Source organism: Protomyctophum bolini (genome assembly GCF_963924005.1).
Source record: "Protomyctophum bolini genome assembly, chromosome: 16".
NCBI lineage: Eukaryota > Metazoa > Chordata > Actinopteri > Myctophiformes > Myctophidae > Protomyctophum > Protomyctophum bolini.
The window spans coordinates 25223117-25244095 of record NC_137877.1 but is presented as its reverse complement, the minus strand read 5'-3'; the positions used below and the strand labels follow the sequence as shown (position 1 = coordinate 25244095).

The window sequence follows — 20979 nt, the reverse complement described above, 5'->3', positions numbered from 1 at the left end:
CACACACTGTTTAAGAGAATCAACCACTCACCTTCTTTGCCTTTGCTGTTGGAGCAGGAGAGGTGAAGGACCTCAGCAACCTGAAGGAGGGAAATACAATAGGGTTAGCTATGTAACAAAACAAAACTATAGCACAGGTGTGGCTAAAGAGGTTTTGGTTCAAAACGGTACTAATGATGAACACCTGAGTAAATACTAAATAGTAAGACAAAAGGAAGATACGCCGAGACTGAATGACTGCTCTGTTAACCCATCGAGACCTGGGACCAGATTCTACAAATGTCTTCTAAATCATGAAAACCTGTTCTACATCAGTGGTACTGTATCAGTGGTTCTCAAACTATTTCATGTCATAAATAATTGAAAAATAGCAGATCTACAACATCGTAGCGTGGCACTCGGTGCTTGTAGATCTGCTATTTTTCGATAGCTATAGTTCAAAATAATAGTTTATAATAATAATAATAGTCTTTTTGGCTTAGTTAATCGTCCAGTAATGTTTCTTCATTAGGCAGTACGCGCTGGGCTAGACTGTACCCAAACGCATGAATAGCATTCAAAAAAGGAAAGTGTAACGCTATATTGTTAAAAACAACACATGTGGGCCAGTGCTCAGTGACCCAAATAATCATTGAACCGTGAACGAACTGTCCATTTAGTCTGGGTCATGCCATAATATTGATATACCAACTATTGTCCCGAGGCAGATTTAAAATACCAAATCCATCGTATTTACCAAGCGTGCTGTCAAGTAACAGGAATGCAATAACGACGACATACAAACAGATGGCATTTTTCCAATATGGCGTGTGCAGTTGTTAGGACAAGAAGGATGAGCCTATTGGAATTTGCTGATGCCCTAATTAGGTTGATTGATTTACAGCTGTACCTCAGGCATTTTCTCCCCTATCCATCTCTTTGTCTGTTTTTGATTCCTTTCCTCCCTCCTATCTGCTCTCTCTCTCTCTCTCTCTCTCTCTCTCTCTCTCTCTCTCTCAGTCTCTCTACCTCTCTCTCCTCAGTGAAGTTATATGATGAAAACACAAATACAATTGGTGTCATGCTAGATTTGTGCTACACTGTGCTGTACATTTTATAATTTGTGCTGGTGTCATTTTTTATATAGATATTTTAGGTGATACATTTATGAGCTTTGCTGAACCCATATTGAACAAAAACAAAATCTTATTCTTTAATGTTTTTTTGTGCTTTAATTTGTGCAGTTGTTTTATTTACACCTTTTTATATATACATATTAATTTGCATTTAATAGGAGGTATTTGATTGCACCCCCTATGGTGATGCTTCTGTGATCACGCCAGAGGGTGCTCTCCCATAAGCGAGTCACTCCATGAAATATAACTTAAAATAACTCAAAAATATAACTTAAAATATCCAGCTCAATGTAGCACAAATCCAGCATTAAAGTAATAACACCAATTGTATTAATGATATCTCTTGTTTATTATTTCTCTTTTATGTTGGACATTGTTTTAACAGCAGTTAAATTAATACTTTTAGAATAGAAAAGTAAATCTTGTAAAGTTAAAAGAGCTTATTTCGTGAACTGTAATATAGGCATTAGGCACTCAAAAAACCCCAAATGTGTTTCGTTCAACCTCAATGAATCAAAGAGCAGGAAGAAGCATCTTACTTTCATAAAATGTTGGGCTGGCTGAAAATAACAGCTGTGCTGTAAAAGTGTACGGGCACGTGTAAAGAGACTTAAAACTACCAAGAAAAGGATGGAGGACCATGGGCTTGGCTCGAGCCAAAGCCATAAAGCTGCAACGCCAAGAATGGAGAGAACAGGATGATACAAGAACAGAGGAGAGAGAGAGAGAGAACAGGAGGGAGAAACAGGATAAAGCTGGAAAGAATGAGATAGAAAGATCGATGAGGTAGGATAATATGAGGAAAGGTTGTGTGTGTGTGTGTGTGTGTGTGTGTGTGTGTGTGTGTGTGTGTGTGTGTGTGTGTGTGTGTGTGTGCGTGCGTGCGTGCGTGCGTGCGAAAGGGAAAGTTCCAACTAACATAACAATTTAAGCCCTTTCTATAATGACATGCCCAAACGCCTAAATATGCAAGTTTGAAAGTGGTAAACTGCCTAGTTAGAAAGTGGTAAGACTTGCCAGCCTGTAAGTTTGCAGGTCTTACCTGATAGATCACTCGTTCCCAAACACTGGGTCGGGACACATTTCCAAAACGTTGGAGCGTTGTGAGCTTGTAGATTGGCTATTTTCACTAGTGTGGGTGCAGGGCAAATGTCTAATGGCTGGGTTTCCCAAAGGACATCTGCGTAGGGAGTGCAGGTCTAAACAACACCCCCTTTCAATGTGAACATAGATATTCCGTGCATAGATGTGCCACGCAATGGTAGGCCTGAGGCCATACCATACCTGCCTGACCGGTCAATAAAATAATGCTGAATTAACTAGCTTGTATTGGTAAATTTGACTGCACAATAGCCTCCCATTTAACCTCCTTGTCTAGGCCTATATTTATTAACCCACAATCAAATGTTATTCCATTTAATTCACGTGCACAATGGGAAAGTAGTTACAAGATGTATTTTTATCGCCCACATGACGTTGTCATTTAGTGCCCTAAACAAACATTTAAGTCCATAGACTTGGCTAGCAAATGATTTACATCATCAGTGCTCTAAACAAACCTTAAAGTCTCATATTACGTACATAATCTTCAAAAGTCACATATTGGAGGGGCTAGCGTCCCTCAAACATAGTGATCTTGTCTAATATATAATATATAATATCCTCCAGACAGCAATCCTTCCATGCTACTGTGTACCGGCCGATCATCACTATCTCTCTGGCCAAATCCCACCACAGTTAGACGGATATTTGATCGGCGAGTACCTCTGATTAAAGTACCTCTGATTAAAGAAGAATTACTGTGAGGGGAAAGAAATGTGAGCCTGATCATGGTGGAAAAAGTACTCAATTCTTTTACTTAAGTAAAAGTAGCAATACTGCAATGTAGAACTAGTACTCTGTTACAAGTAAAAGTCCAGAATTCAAAATGTACTTGAATAAAAGTACAAAAGTATTGGCATCAAAATGTACTTGAAGTACCAAAAGTAGAAAGTACTCACAATGCTGAATGTCCCGTTTCAAGTTTTCAAATGTATAATTGAAACTAACTGAGTAACTCAAATGTAGTGGAGTAAAAGTACAATATTTGTCTCTGGATTGGAAAGTAAAAAGTAAAAAATGTACTTATTTACTTTCCAACACTGCGCCTGATAAGGGACACAGGTGAGAAGGTCCCTGGGTGGGATGTGATCCCCAATCCAAGCGGAGGAAAGGTTTAGCTCCACAGACAGACACAATGTCTTAATGTAACGTACCGTTACATTAATAACATCCCTCCTGCCTGCGTAAACCAGGAGGCTATATGGGAAAGAGGGAAAGAGGCCTTAAGCTCTTCCAGACTCCGTAAAGAGACTGAACTTCCAGTGGCCTGTTGCGCGGTTTAACAGAGGGAAAGAACCGCTGACAAAAACAACCTCTTAAACAGCCAAACGGCACGCCAAGCCAAGCTCACTGCGGTCAGCTCTTCTATTGCCCAAAGCAGTGGGATCCTTAGATCCACTCACATGACGACCGTAAAAACAACAGCACTTTTAAATATGGGTTTAGTGAGACATGGCTGGGGTGTGTAACATCTTCTGTAGCTTGCACCATCAAGTGCAGACAGTTATGGATAAAAAATGTAACAATATAGTCCAACATCGACTGTAATTTCCTGTGATTTAGAATTTTTGTCATTTTTTATCATTACTGTAAATCATTGGCCAATGGCTTTACAAATCAGGGAATCATAAGCTAAGGTATGCTAAAAATACTGAAAAACCAAAGCAAGAGACATACATAGAAAGGGCTAGTAGTCAGCGGCCACTACCATCAGTAGAGGTACAGGCTGATAACTTCCAGTACAAACACAACACTGATGCTTTGCCTTTCATCGATTTTAGTTAGTGAAAGCATCAGGAATAGACTAAGAGTCTTAATTTCTCCTTCAACTGTTAACACTAAAATATTTATTGTTAGTATTTCAATTGGAAACTAAATAATGGCTATCCAAGCTACAACGTATGACCATGCAGCAGTACATGTACACATTAGTTTGTTGTTCCTAACAATGCTAGCTAGATGTGAAAGGACAGTAGAGTAATTATAGAAAATGGTGAGTGAGTCAGACAAGTCCAATGCGCACCCATTAATAAAACAAAAACAGTCAGGGAGTCCATCGTTTCATGACTGGTTTGTGGAGTTAGGTAAGGTTGCAGCATACGAAGAAATGGCATATAGGAGGTCCGACAGACTGGACAAATATATACGGAAATGGGGAGGATACATCATGCATATTGCTGTCAATCCCATTATGGTGTGAGCGCAACGTCTCTTTTTCTCTTGTTTTCCGTGAATACAGTGTAAATTGATATTACCCAGGTGTAATGGCATTTATTTTTCCCTTTTTTATTATTAATTTGTTTTATTATTCTTTTATTGTATTGTCTGTATTGTTTAATCTTTTCTGTAAAGATTTTGTTGTGTAATGTATTTATTGTCTAGTTTTGTTTCGTTTGTTGTCTTAATTGTTTGTGAAACTAATTGAAAAAGCAATAGAATTTTGAATCATAAAAAAAAAAAAAAAAAAAAAAAAAAGAAACACATATTAGTTTAAGTTGTTTTGTGTGCATTGTTCAGCTTTATTTCTGAGATAGGAGAGTGTAAACTGTAAAGAGAAATAAATTCAAGGGTAGAGAGGAGAGACAGGTAATTGGGCCCCTGTGGCCCACACGGTACAAATGCCATTTGGTTCCATTTGTAGCCTACACTCTCACTAAGGGGCCATTTGGAACACCCTCAACCCATTTTGGGGCGGGAACCCCTTTTGGTGTTAGCATTAACACCATAGCGTGCCACCGAGTGGCACTCTACGAGCTTGTAGGTCTGCTATTTTTGAAAAATCGAAGAACGACTGACAGCTTTTTCAGAAAACTGTCAGGATGTAGAAGACATTTTTAGAATCTGATCTTAGGTCAAAATGGGTAAAGGTAACAATGAGGGCTGGACCCAACTTTGAGACCTATAGTGTTTGTTGTTTCCAGTGCGCCAACATGGACCTTGATGCGAGGAGTGTGTCGAGGAGAGAAGCAAACCCAAATATGAGAAATGTCCGGCTAAGAGGCGAGACTTCTCATTGCCTTGTGAGGAAGTATTCCATTCCTAACACGCACTCACTGAACCCACATCCCTCATGCACACACTAGCCGGTTTTGGCACGAGAGAGTGTACATTAGTGAAACAGAGAGAAAAAGACTGCGTTAATAAAAATAATGTATCATTAGTGCATGCACCGTAGGATCGGGGGGGGTGTGTGTGTGTGTGTGTGTGTGTGTGTGTGTGTGTGTGTGTGTGTTTGTGTGTGTGTGTGTGTGCGTGGCGTCAGGGACACAGAGGGATCATTATCCTCTCTTATAACAGTGGTGATGTGGACATTCTTCAGTCCAACAGATGATGACCCCTGACCCCTGGTGAACCAGGCTTCATATATACGGGAGGAAGGAATAGAGTAGGATGGAAGGATGGAGAGTCTTGGAGACAGTGCGTGACCTGTTTAAACAATGCGACTCGGCTGAATCTCGGCAGCCAGACCTCGTCCAACAATTAAGGCCAATGGCAACTTTGGCTGATTGCATTCGCACGAGAACGCGTGCACGTGCACTTGCAGACATCCCTCTGTAAGTCTCTGAGACAGGCAGACAGAAATACATTAAAGCATGCTAGCAAGTGTCCTGATAAGCCCCCCCTGGGCAGCTGGCCAACCACTGCACGCACACACACACACACACACACACACACACACACACACACACACAGTCACACACACAGTCACAGTCACACACACACAAACACACCCCCCCCCGGGCCCCGATCCTACGGTGCATGCACTAATGTATTTTTGTTATGCACACAGCTGTGCAGTAGAGGGCAGCCTTGTTACAAGTACAGTGCAGTGAGTGACTACATCTGTGCCCTGTGTGTGTGTGTGTGTGTGTGTGTGTGTCTGCATTTTCCTATTTTTCTGCCTTATATAATTGGTCCTCATTAATATATTGTGAGCAGTGCTAAGAATCCACATGGAGATGATGAAAAAAGGTTATTAACTGATTTAATTTGGTTTTAAAAAAAGAAGACATCAAATACAATTTCATTTTTTTACGTTATTAGTTTTTACATAAGCATTCAAATCAGGAGTGTGAATAATAATGGAAATATTGACAGCTTCATCTAACCAGTAAGACGCCCTGAGGGCGAGAAGCGTGCTGAAACTTCTTAAAACAGCACAGTTGAGAAGCAGGAGTTAAACTACGGTATTAATCTGGTGTCAGTGAGGTCAGATGTAGAGTTGCTGGCTGGCTCCATATATGCAGATCTAGTATGTCAAACCATGATGAGGTCAGTGTCGTGATCTTCATATATGGAGGAGATCCAGGTGATAATAGTCAGCTCCACTTATGGAGATCCATGTGTTGTACCAATTGGTACATGTCACGAGGTGTGATGTCACGAGGCGTGACTCAGGACATTCCCATATTATGGGCTTAATATTGATGACATCAGGGATCTCCATAATAAGCATAAGAGGGATTGTAGGCATGATGTCACGATGCATGAAGAAACGTGACATCACGAGGCGTAATGGACTGGCAACCATATATGGAGGTGTGACCGAACGAACGACTGACGGGTTTTGCTAGTTTTCATAGTAATCTACAAAAGTAAAAAGTTTGATTCCAAATAAAAATGTAACCCCAAAGAAAACTCAACAAAAGAAAAACAAAGAAAAACAAACATACAAGGAATGTAGAGTATTAATAATAATAATAACTAGAGAGGTGCCCGTGGGGGCACTGGCCTATTTGGAATGATGCAAGTTGGAAATGCATGCCCCACCCAGATATGGGTGAGGCAAATGGGTGGGGACACCCAGTGTCCCTTTTATGGAGTTCTGTGTCAGCCATGCCCAAATATGGAGTGTTGTGAGGTCAGAACAGGCCAGCTCCATATATGGAAGCTGGGCAGAGGCCCGGTCCAGAGCCCGGGGCGGAGGCCTTTTGTGGGCGGTTCTAGACAACCGTGTGTCCAACTGACTCGACACCGAGCACTGCACCCCATGCGGTGGTGTGGAACACCGTGTGTCGAATTTGAAGTCGGTGGGGCTCGGTTTTCGAGTTACGTGGATTACACACAGACCTACAGACAGACCTACAGACAGACAGACAGACAGACAGACAGACAGAGACTTAGTGCATTTATAGATAGATAGATTGAAAATAAAAAAGCATACGAAGACAGAGACAAAACAAGACACAACATCCGTCAAACAGTGCATGTCCATGACACATCCATAATCCGCATAACAGCACAGCACCCTGACCTTCAAATCAACACTCCAGCAGACCTCATATATCCTCCATCAGAGATGGATTCAATTTCTGGACGAATTGAAAGAACGGAACCCATATCCTCCCAAATCGGAATCGGAAGAACCATTTAATTTTAGACAATACACGATGTCCCTTATCCAGTGAGTGTGAGAGGGGGAAGTGGGTGATTTCCAATTGGTCACGATTAGTCTTCTAGTCAATAGAGAGACATCAAATACTATTTCAATGTGTCAATGTGTGTATAATTTCCAGAATTCTTAATCTGTTCATTAGAAGTAACCATAGTTTTCTAAATTTACTTTGAGTTAAGTTTAATTTTATTTCACGGTCCACTGACATAAAAAAAAATTGCTTTGGCTTTGATAAAACCGAGTCATATTTCTGATTTACATTGGAATGGCTGTGTGAGCAGTAAAGCTTTCACCAGTGGTGTAAAGTAACACATTATTGGAGTATTTGTAGGTATTTGTACTTTACTTGAGTATTTCTAATTTCCAGTACTTTTACTTCAACTCCACTACATCTCAGAGGCAAATATTGTACTTTGACTCTTTGACAATTTACATTTATTTGAAAGCTTTAGTTACTAGTCACTTTGTAGATCTTGATTATTATTATTATTACAAAACATACATTAACCATACATTAATTAGCCCTATTTTCAAAATATTTATATACATTTGAAAACATGAAATGTGACATTCTGCATAATGAGTACTTTGTACTTTTGGTACTTTAAGTACACTAGACCGGTGCCTGGCTGTAGAGCACCGAGTTGGTAACGATGTAAGTTGGAGATCCATGCCCCACCTGGCTATGCAATACCCGTTGTACCCGTGTCAGAGACGTATGTACATGCTCCACCCATCTGTCTGTGTCCCTTTTATGCCCATATATGGAGATTTCTGTATCTGTCTCTCTGTGTCCCTGACTCCCTTTATTCCTCATGGAGTTCTGTGTCAGGCATGCCCAAATATGAAGTGTGTTACCTACGTAATCTCAATGTGACGTCATGGAATCTACACTACAGGTGAGGGGACTTAGGCTCATTAGGTCCACTGGCAGAGCCTGACCAGAGCCTTTTGTGGTGGTTCTGAACAACTGTGTATCTGACCGACTCGACACCTTGCACCGCATTCCCCGTCGAATTTGAAGTTGGTGGGGTTGGTTTTCGAGTTACGTGCATTACAGACATACACATATACGACTATACTCAGACACAGAGATTTGTGTGTACGTGCATTTATAGATAGATTTTGATGCCAATACTTTTGTACTTTTACTCAAGTACATTTTGAGTTCCAGACTTTACTTGTAATGGAGTATTTCAACTTTGCAGTATTGATACTTTTACTTAAGTAAAACAATAGTACTTTTTTCCACCACTGGTGTGGTGTGCAGTAAAGCTTTCACTCTGTTTGCGGGCGTGAGAGCAGAGAGGTCAACAACCTAACTGCATATACACAACTGTTCTACATTGAGTTTGGTTCTGAAAGCTTTTGCTTACCTCTCGCCTCACTGCCATCATTAAATATATATATAATTCACTGGGCTCAATGGGCTGTAAATATTGTGTGATTTTTCTACAAGATTCAGAGGTCTAAATTTGTCTGGAGTGGAAGCAGTATAGTGGCAGCCTGTTTTCCATGAATAAATGCTAGGACTCAGATACCATGGGGTCTACTCAGGAGACTGTGTGACCACATTCATATTTTAAGGTACTGATGCAGCGTGATATAAAGCGCATTCTCTCAGGTAATGTTTGGAATTTAACTCATGTGTTCTTCGTTCCCTTTCACTGCTATATAACCTGTACTTCTGTCCTGGGGGGGAGGGGGGGGTTAAGACTAGGGCTGTGAATCTTTGGGTGTCCCACGATTCGATTTGATTACGATTCTTGGGGTCACGATTCGATCCAAAAACTTTTTTTTTTTAGATTCAAAATCATTTTATTTCCAGATTCAAAACGATTCTCTATTCAAAATGATTCTCGATTCAATACATAGGATTTCATCACAATCTACTCCAGTCTTGAACTGAAGTGACTACAGTAACTTGGAAATGACTGAAGACATGATGTTTACTGTGATTAGGGTAAGCTTACATTTCATGTCACCGATTTTTGGAAATTATGAATCGATTTTGAATCGTTCATAACGGAATCGCGATTCTAATTCGAATCGAACTCACCCGTGGCTCCGACATATGTGGCCGGTTCCAATAGAGGGTATATGCATGTGACAAAAACAAACTTTGTGGCCTTGACATACATCCATTGTAATAGAGAAATAGCCATTAGCCAGTACTCCAAAGGCAAGCCCTTCCCTTCTGGTACATTTATTTCATTGTGCAGCACGGACAGACAGACAGCCTTCCTCAGTGTGTATACTGTATATGAAACCTTTATGCAATTGTTTTATAGAGGGGACCTGGGTGTGGCACTAAAAATGTCCAGAAAAAGAGGCTTTGCTATAGGTCTATTTAGAAATACTTCACAATATTATAATATAAGCCCACAGCCCTCTGTTATTGGCTCTAGGACTCTGGTACATTGTAAATACAAATTGCACAATACCAGTTGAAAAGTTAAAGTTAAAGTCAATTTACATCCCACATCCAAACAGAGAAGTCCTATCTGATTGCATTAAACAAAGTTAAACTCACTTTGCCACTCGATCGGCCACTCACTTTATGCATGCACATACCCTCTATATCCTAATCATTCACTCAATGCCAGCAACCAAAATGCTGATTTCCACACCCATTGATGGCTGCAATGCCTCCACTCCAGTCAGCAGCCCTGTTTTTCATTTGGAACTTCTCTAAATGCGTACGTCTCAATTCTTCCTCAGGGACTTCCTTTCAATCGAACCAACCGTTCCCTTAAGGGAGGCAACCGGTCCGTTTCAGACCTCACCACCACTGGGTGCGGTCCCCCCGTCCTTACCCAGCCTGCAGTATGTTGGTCTCTGGGCCCAGCGTTGCTCGGCTGCATGTGGCTTTGGGTCATTGCCTGCTGCTTGGCCAGGGATGGAGGGGTGGGTTTGGCAGCATGACGAAGCATGAGCAGAACAATGGTCTGCTCTGTGCTTGTCCCTCTGGCAAGCAACACACCTGAAGGGTACTGAACAGTACTTAAAAGGGGATGCAAGAGATACTTTTGGGTAAAAATGTGCTAAAATCCAGCTCCAGCTCAGATGAACTATTTCTAAAATAAATATATATTTTTAAGGTGTGTACATTTTATTTTAGTTATAGAGGGCAATTATATTGTATTAAGGCTTATTAGCCAGGGATTAGGTCGGGATACAAATATAAATTATGTAATCAGTAGAGAGAAAAAAGTCAAGTCAAATTTGTACGATTTATTTGTCACACACGTTACCGCAGTGAAATTTGTTCTCCGCATTTGACCCATCTCTTGGAGCGGTGAGCCGCAGCCAAGGAACAGTGAACTGCAGCCGTGCCACACTCAGGAATCATTTCATTAGTTGATTTGACCGCCCAATACAACCCATTGATGCTGAGTGCCAAGCAGGGAGGCATTGGGTCCCATTTTTTGTCTTTGGTATGACCCGGCTGGGGATCGAACCCCGACATCCCAGTTTCAGGGCGGACTCTCTAACCACAAGGCCACTGGATGGTTACATACAGAACACATACAGGATAAACAAGTGAAATTGTAAGTGATGAAACAAAAACAAAAAAGAACAGGTTGGAATAACGTGTTCCTACTTCCTTCCATGCGCTACATCCATGCGGAGAAACTCCCCCCTGTCAGGTTAAAAGAAGGAGCTTGGACTCTCACTCACACACACACACACACACACACACACACACACACACACACACACACACACACACACACACACACACACACACACACACACACACACACACACACACACACACACACACACACACACACACACACACACACACACACAATCTACAGCAACACCCCACAATGTAAAAATCAAGATAAAGAAAGTGCTGTAAATTCCAATGCATATACTATCCTCTATATGCCTACAGTAGTTATAGGTCTTATTTACTGTTGACATCAGCATTTTGTCCTGCAAAGAGTGAGTCTCAATTTTCACACAATTCACCTCCACTCTCTCTCGCTGTATGTCTTTTGTTGGCTGTACTGCACAGACATCCGTTTCACATGGAGGGGGACAACTTAAGGTCACAGTGAAAGAAATGGATCTGGCCCAGAGGAAAAAAGAGCGAGTGAGTGAAATAGGTGTGTGTGTGTGTGTGTGTGTGTGTGTGTGTGTGCGCGCATGCGTGTGGGTGGGTGTGTGTGGGTGGGGGTTGACTGACTGTGGCCAGAGGGATGAGTATACTGATCTATATACTGTCGCCAGCAGTCCATATGAAACAGACAGATATCACATATCTATCTATTTATCCACCTAATTTAGCACAAAGAATGAAAAGGCAATCAAATTAACACTCCATAATATTTAGTTACTTCAGACGCAAACGCGTAACACGTTTCAAAAAGAGCTACTATGATCTGAAAAGTGAATCCTTTTTCCCAAGCACTGGAGTACCGAAATGCATTCACAGAGTATATGCACCCCTGAGGGACCTGCCAGGTGGACTGTGTGTAGGGGAAAAAAATAAAAGCAAGGGTGTTTTAACTGCACCGCAATGCGGTGTGACATTGGGGGGTATAATGACTGCATGCACAATTGCACACACGTGCACGCGCGCGCGCACGCACACGCACACGCACACACACACACACACACACACACACACACACACACACACACACACACACACACACACACACACACACACACACACACACACACGTCCGTCCGCCACCCATGCCTCCATATATGGTCAAGCCTTGTGACATCACGTCTCCATACAGTATATTGTTCTGTCATTCCATATGTTGATCCTTCCCCAACCATCCTTCCTGTTCTGACATTCCATATGTTGATCCTTCCCCAACCGTCCTTCCTGTACTGACATTCCAAATGTTGATCTGACATAATCAAACCCTATACACTCAAGACACGTTCCATATATGGCCAGTACAGAATTCCTTCCATATGTTGATCTGATCCCCCCATGCCAAAGCGCCTGCAGCGCTCGCCCAGCAGTCTGCCGTCTGCCATCTCCCAGCCGGATGCGTGCACGCATAATAATAATCATAATCTACAAAGTAACTATAGTAACTAAAGTTAAAAATTCCTGCAATGACCATAATGCTTTGGTGCACTGCTCCTCCTTGTGGAGACGGGGAGGGCTGTCTTACTGAGACTGAGACAACATGTAGTCCAGGAAGGAAGTGAGACCAGTGCCTGTGAGCTCACAGACACTTTGAAATACTAAAATATCTAAAAACACATATTTCACACATAAAAACCCCCAGGAAAGTGTTTGTGTCCTAAACATCATTAAAATAAGATCTGGTTGCAAAAGGGGTGAAGTGGCCTTTTAAGTACAGTACATTTAAGCTCCTGGTGGTATGACTTTGTCACAATAAGCCAAACTAGGAAGACTAAATAAGAGCAAAGAAGAAGAGATAACTTCTGATGAGACCAGATAGAATAAGGCAAATTACAATTGAGGCATTTTTACAGTAAGCAAGAACAAAAACATGGTAATACTACTAATACATCAAATACATAATAGTCATCAAGACTCATATGTAAGCTAACAGGGGTGCTACGTATGTCTACATAAAATGCTAAGTTACATAAGTTGAGCCTTTGCATACGCATGTAAGGTCAACAAGGCAAGGGGAAGAGGTGGGTTTTCACACTACGGCGGAAGATTGGGAGTGAGTCTGCAGTTCTATTGCAATGGGAAGTGCATTCCTTAGTTTTGGAGCTAGTTGTTAAAGCAGCAGTGTAAATAATTAAGATTAAGGATTAGCATCCCTCCAAAAAGAAAAGCATTAATACCTCTTCCTACTGTACGAGAGAAAAGGTCTGCAAAAGCAGAATAAACCATGTGAAAAGGATATGTTCCATGTTGGTGGTGTTCAGAGTGTGCAGCAGAGACATTACAACTGTCAAATAGCCATGTCGCTCAATGCCATTTTTCAAAATGACATATGGCGCATTAAGTGAAAAGACAGAAGGTCAAAAAGGACGCGAGACGCATATAATTGAGCATTTCTGGACTCCACGGTGTAATTCCGCCTTTGACTTTTCCCCAGCCATTTTCAGAAACATTTTTGTTTTCTTTCCGAGACAAAGGATAGAATTGTTTTCTCATCATACTTTAGTTTTACAGACCTTGCAGAAGTGTGTAGGAGGCCTGTTTACAGCGGAGAAGCTCTACTCTGCAGCGGGAGAGTTTGAGGTCACTCCCAAAATATCTCCCGCTTTACTTCCTGCTCACCTGCTCTGACGAGACTGGATGGTGTAAGCACTTTTGTACAAAAAAATAATAATTGGCGTGCGTGTGTGTGTGTGTACATACGGTACCCATTTCATTGGCAGTGTTGATATGTATGCGATGTACAGTGATGTATTGAGGTATTTGTATTTTACTTATAAACCTTGAAATGAGACTTTTTAGGTTGTTATTACAGAAAGTAAAAGATGAGTGTTAATTATTTTCATTTGCTGCTTCCTTTCGTTTTAGCGATTTTAGCTATTTTTGACAGGGGGGCGGGGGCATTCGAACATGGGGCTAAATATGTATTTCTTTACCAAAAGGTAAAGATATGGTGATTTTTATTTATTTATTATTTACTATAGTCCTACTAGACCCCAAGAAAAGATATCTGTCCACAAACGATCACAGGATGTATACTTGAATGTGACAAACTGACATATTGCGCCTAGGACACACAGTATGGCATCCCTCTAGTACCTCTACCTTCACATTCACTAGATCCCCAAGCACTATATGAAAAGGTGCCAATGATTATTGGCACCCCCCACCGCCCCACCCCCGGCGCTGCGTGATGTCTATCTGGGTCAACCAGTTGGGAAGATGCCATCCATGGCCGGGGTAGCTGGGCAGCTGGCCATCGCAGCTGGCAAACACACACATGCGCACGTGTGCGTGCACACACACACACACACACACACACACACACACACACATGCGCACGTGTGCGTGCACACACACACACACACGTACACGTGCGCGCACACACACACACACACACACACACACACACACACACACACACACACACACACACACACATGCGAGCACACACACACACACACACACACACACACACACACACAGAGCCACCAGGTAACATCTGCATTGCCACCGCCCAGAGCATGCAGGCAACCCGGCACTGCCACCTGAGTCCTCATTAGGTATCCCTGCAAGCAATACATCAATCACACTCACGATCGTCATGCATGCATATAGTCCTGATCTACTGTTGAACAATGTATATGGGGGTGTCTGTCTATGTGCATATAGTCCTGATCTACTGTTGAACAATGTATATGGGGGTGTCTATGTGCATATAGTCCTGATCTACTGTTGAACAATGTATATGGGGGTGTCTATGTGCATATAGTCCTGATCTACTGTTAAACAATGTATATGGGGGTGTCTGTCTATGTGCATATAGTCCTGATCTACTGTTGAACAATGTATATGGGGGTGTCTATGTGCATATAGTCCTGATCTACTGTTGAACAATGTATATGGGGGTGTCTATGTGCATATAGTCCTGATCTACTGTTGAACAATGTATATGGGGGTGTCTGTCTATGTGCATATAGTCCTGATCTACTGTTGAACAATGTATATGGGGGTGTCTATGTGCATATAGTCCTGATCTACTGTTGAACAATGTATATGGGGGTGTCTATGTGCATATAGTCCTGATCTACTGTTGAACAATGTATATGGGGGTGTCTATGTGCATATAGTCCTGATCTACTGTTGAACAATGTATATGGGGGTGTCTATGTGCATATAGTCCTGATCTACTGTTGAACAATGTATATGGGGGTGTCTATGTGCAGAATGTGTGCAAAAATTCATGCAAGTGTGCTGTGCATATCGTTGCTGTCGGGTGGATACCTTAATTACAGTTACAATTTAGGCATGGTAAGCAAATAGTCATCAGGGATCATACGTAAGCTAAGAACATAACATCCGTCTAACAGTATAACATCTGTATAATGACAGTAAACACTATAAAGTGCTGTCTACATGACATGCTATATCTAAATGACATGTTTTAGCCTTTGCATGTGCCTGCAAGGTTGTGGAGGTTAGGGCAAGTGATACTGTATGGGCTGAGCTACTGTATGGAAACGAATGAAATTTCCGATTGCCTTTAATTTTGGTTCTCTAACCCTTCTGGACGTGGAAACGAGACTGGATGGTGTAAGCACTTTTGTACAAAAGAATAATAATTGGCGTGCGTGTGTGTGTGTGTACATACGGTACCCATTTCATTGGCAGTGTTGATATGTATGCGATATAAATATTTGAAGTTTTTCAGAAAATTGTGGTGCAAACGTTTAAATCTTTGCTTCTGTGGGGGGGGGGGGGGGGGGGGGGGAGGGGGTCCCTGGAACAACATATTTTCAGATGGGTGTCGGTGGTCAATTAAATGACATATATTTTGGGGGTCCTTGACATGAACATGTTTGAGAATCACTGACAGAAACGTAGGTTTTTCAGAAAACTGTCACCATTTAGAAGACATTTTGTAGAATGGGCATCAGGTCTAAATGTGTTCTCAGAGAGGGTACAAATGGAACCACATTTTGGGCCTCCTAGTTAAAAACAACATTGAGGATTTTAATTCCCATTGTCCCATTTCAAGGTTTGAAATGTATACAAATCTTTTGAAAATAGCAGATCTACAAGTTCACAATGCGATCGGCAATTTTCAAATGGCCGAAATGTGTTTTGTAATTATAATCAAAATCTACGAAGTAACTAGTAACTGAAGTTTCCAAATAATTGTAGTGGAGTAAAAGTACAATATTTGTCTCTGAAATGTACTGCAATTTGACCTACTCAAGTACAAATAATAAGTTAACACTATCCAACAGGATTGAAAGACCAAAGCCTACCAAACATGAACCTCTTCCATGCACACACAATGCAGGCACAGGCTTTCCCACGCCGACTCCATTCACTGGCCGTGGATTGAGTTACGACAGAGGTACTTCAAAACTAGGCCACTTCCATGCTACACTGTGGAATCCTGAGGGTTCATTTTACTTTGAGAGTGTACAAAAGCATAACCGAATGGACCCTTCCGGGTCTATTTGGTAGCATCTGTGCACTCAAGAGTTACAAATGGATTGGGGAAAAAATAAACAATGAGGATTTGACTGCGTGTGTGTGTCATAAATTCTATTTGGAGCAATGTCATCGTTTCACTGCCATAAGCAAGTTTTTGTGTGTGTGTGTGTGTGTGTGTGTGTGTGTGTGTGTGTGTGTGTGTGTGTGTGTGTGTGTGTGTGTGTGTGTGTGTGTGCGCGTGCATGTTTCCAAGCTTGTGTATGTGTACTGTGTAGGAGGGGGAGGGAAGATAAAGGCTTACGCCTGGAAAAGTGGGAGCCACCAATATCAACCCCCTTATCAACCACACTTTACAATAAGGCTAATCAAAAAATTACAGTAAGAATTCTCCAAGAATAATAACAACCTTTTCCACAGACAAATTAAGGTTTGTTAACTTGTTGTTGTCTTTACATGACAGATACATTTAAACTTATACAACACCCCTCAGCAACAAATAAAGTGTTTTCCAGGTGAGATTGGAAAAAACAGACAGGAAAAAAGAGGTCATTTATTTCCATTACATGGGCAGGTGCAGAATTCACAAGAAGACTAAAAGAGCGTTTGTCCAGCCCGTTTAAGCCCAGGTGCCGGGGTAAAAGTAGACTCACAGTTGAAAATGGAAAAATCCACATAGTTTCCAGTTGCCAAGCACTTTACCGCAGTGTGTTTACCAACAAGATATTTGTAGGGAAAAACTGCTGTTGACATCATTCAACTTACAGGACTCAAGTAACGTTTTTTGTCCTTCCATTGCTGTGGTACTGTTCATGTTCAATATTATAGCTGTTTAGACTAGCAGAGGAGCCTCCTTAATATGTTAGTAGGTTACATAATTATGTATTCTTCAAATCATTGTTTTGTGTATCCAATCCGAGGGAGCCTACTACTAGGGGCCTTGTGACCTTTTATGTAAACTGGAGTTGGACTAGTACAGTAGGTATCCCAAGATGTTTCTTTGTCTGAGGAAGAGCTAAGATGCTCAAAATGTCACTTTGAATAAATAACCGTGGGAGCATACTCCAGTGTTCAGACTTTTTTGTTCTTCGGTCTAGCACCTGGGATTTTATCATTTGGATGCGTGTACCTTTGTAAGCCTTTTGCAACTGCTGACGACATCCCATCAGGTAAATGAGGCAATGAAGATTTAGGGCCTTGAGCCGATTTAAATGCTCTCCAGGTTCAATATTCATCCAACAGATGGCTCAACTGGAAAGGAATTGTCTGCCATTAAGAGATGAGCTCTGATGTGATCCCCGTTTCACATTCATAAAACCCACAATCATTTCAGTGCACAGAACAAAACGAGGGAACCAGAAGTTTGTTTCAACGTGGCATACTATCAAGGTGCTCCTATTTGTGCATTAAGCAATATGAGGCATCCTGTGTCCTGCATCCATGTGTGATGTGGTGAGCTACAAGATCGGATATTTTCATTGTAATTTAACACTTTATTTTGCTGGGGAATTCAGCTATTTTCAATTTTTTTACACATTTGAAAACTTGAAATTAGACTTTCTGTAAAATTGGTACTTTTACTTTTGGTACTTTAAGTACAATTTGATACCAATATATATATATATATTTTAACGCATACTTTTTCCACCACTACCAATCGTACATATGCCATATATGCTAAATAAAGAAGTGACAGGCTCCCACTGTGTTTATTGGTGGTACATGATGTCAAGATGCCAGCCCATAGGAACCACACACAGGAAGCGAGGCAGGGACAGATGTGCCTATAGAAACACTGTCTCTCTCTATCACCCCACTCCCCCCTCTCTCTTCAGCTCCCTCGCTTTCCGACCATTCTTTTTTCTCCTGCTCACCCATCAAAGCAAACATGGTTGTTTCCTTCTGGTGATGTGTTAGTGTGCGTGCGTGCGTGTGTGCGTGTGAAGCACAGCAGTGTGTGGAAATGTAAGTAAGGTATTGTGTAAAAATGTACATACATTACTTTTTGAGCAAAACGTCTATGGTAAATATAGGCAACTGAATATAAGTGAGCCAAACAACACCAATGAAATAGGACAGTGCAATTTAAGCTTTCTGGGGGTATAAGCATCCATCTGCAGTAGTGGAAAAAGTACTCCCTTTTTTATTGAGTAAAGGTATCAATACTGCAGTGTAGAACTACTGTTACACAAGTAAAAGTACAATATTTGCCTCTGAAATGTAGTGGTGTAGAAAAAGAAAGTACTGCAAATGTGACGTTCTCAAGTGAAGTACAAAATACCAAAACATTGTACTTAAGTACAGTACTTGTTAAAATAATCTGGGAAGAAGAAACAAACAATACCATCAGACTGGAAAGGGGGCCTTATTACCAAGCTCCCAAAGAAAGGAGACCTGGGAAACTGCAACAACTATAGAGGGATCACCCTACTTTCTGTGCCAGGGAAAGTGCTATATAGAGTTATCCTGGAGAGAATAAAGGAGGCAGTCAACCAGCAACTAAGAGACCAGCAAGCAGGTTTCAGAAAGAATCGGTCATGTGTCGACCAGACTGCGACTCTTCGCATTATCATAGAGCAGTCATTAGAATGTAACTCCCCACTCTATGTCAACTTTGTCGACTACAAAAACAGTTATTCTGGAATAACCTGTAGAGTAATACACGACGGACAGCTCACAAACCAGTTTGAAATCAAGACCGGGGTCAGACAGGGTTGTCTCTTATCCCCATTCCTGTTTTTACTAGTCATTGACTGGATTATGAGAACAACAACAGAAAATAGGAAGAATGGAATCAGGTGGACATTATGGACACAGCTGGATGACTTCGATTTTGCAGACGACCTGGCGCTACTGTCACATATACCCACCATCAGATGCAAGACAAGACCAAAACACTTGCAGAGACTTCCGCACAAGTAGGACTTAACATCCATCAAGGAAAAACCAAGAACATGAGGATAAATACGACCAGTGCAGAACCAATCACACTAGGCGACACCACGATAGGAGAGGTATAGTCCTTCACCTACCTGGGAAGTATACTAACAGCTTTTATACTTCTCAAGAACATCTGGCGCTCTAGGGAGATACAGCAAAAAAGTTAAATCAGAATATTCAACTCCAACATTAAATCCGTCCTGCTTTATGGGGCAGAGACATGGAGAATTACAAAGACCACAATAAACAAAGTGCAAACCTTCATAAACAAATGTCTGAGGAGAATCCTGAAGATTCACTGGCCGGACAAGATAAGCAACAACGATCTCTGGATGAAAACTAAACAACTCCCTGCAACAGAGGAACTTGGACAAAGAAGATGGAGATGGATCGGGCACACACTGCGCAAGCCAGTATCAAACACCACTAGACAGGCTCTGACTTGGAACCCTCAGGGGAAGAGAAACAGAGGCCGGCCCAAAAACAGCTGGCGGCGGGATCTCCAGGCAGACACCAAGAGACTGGGATGCACCTGGTCGCAGATAGAGACGAATGCCAGTGACCGAGACCCTTGTCGACGGCCTATACCCCCAGTAGGGGTGTCAGGCGTAAGTAAAGTACAGTACTTGTTACTTTCCACCACTGAGCATCTGGATGATGCTGCCTGCCTCAGGCCCAGCCCACTATGGACCAGTGAACTAAGCTGGTCTGACTGGAAAACTGACCGGCTGCTCATAGTGTATGTCAGATGAAATCTAGGCTACTCTACAGTATGTCAGCACAAAAATAAAAGCTTGATCGACTACTGCAATTTCCAAAATCCTCCAAAACATTGAATCAAGATTGCTATCAATGAGGCACTGCAGCAGATAAAACTGGTAGTCACACTGGGATTTTCTAGTAGTGTGTGTGAGGACTGAGGAGGGAGTTGGCTGGGAACCTTTCAGTACGTAGCCTTTGACTGTGAGCTGTCAAATATGTCCAGGTTTTAAATCTTGGATAAACATCAAAACACTTTTGTTTTGAGGGGCGCCAGCCCCTTCAATACAAGGCTTTTGAAGATTACGTCATAATGGCAGGTCTATGGGATTTTGAATGTAAATCGTTATGATGTAAATCGTTTGCCAGCCAAGTCTATGGACTTTAATGTTTGTTTAGGGCACGATGATGCTACCAGATTAGCCTTCAAGGTTGAGTGTGTGTGTGTGTGTGTGTGTGTGTGTGTGTGTACGTGCGTGTAGAGAATTATGAAAATATGATCCCCCATCACCTTTGTACAGCTCTACCGTCTTACCCGTCAATGTGAATTATTTCATCCACCTCTATGAATGAGGTATGTTTGC

At 41.7% G+C, this 20979-nt stretch overlaps 1 protein-coding gene across 2 annotated transcripts in view; it reads right to left on the bottom strand.

Moving 5' to 3' along the window:
- Positions 1 to 20979, bottom strand: part of adarb1b (adenosine deaminase RNA specific B1b) — a 155946-nt gene that overhangs the window by 55570 nt on the left and 79397 nt on the right. For both annotated transcript variants that reach the window (XM_080786398.1, XM_080786399.1), the window contains exon 4: positions 32 to 80. The gene's annotated coding sequence lies outside the window, so the exon portion shown is untranslated. The remainder of the gene's footprint in view (positions 1 to 31; positions 81 to 20979) is intronic.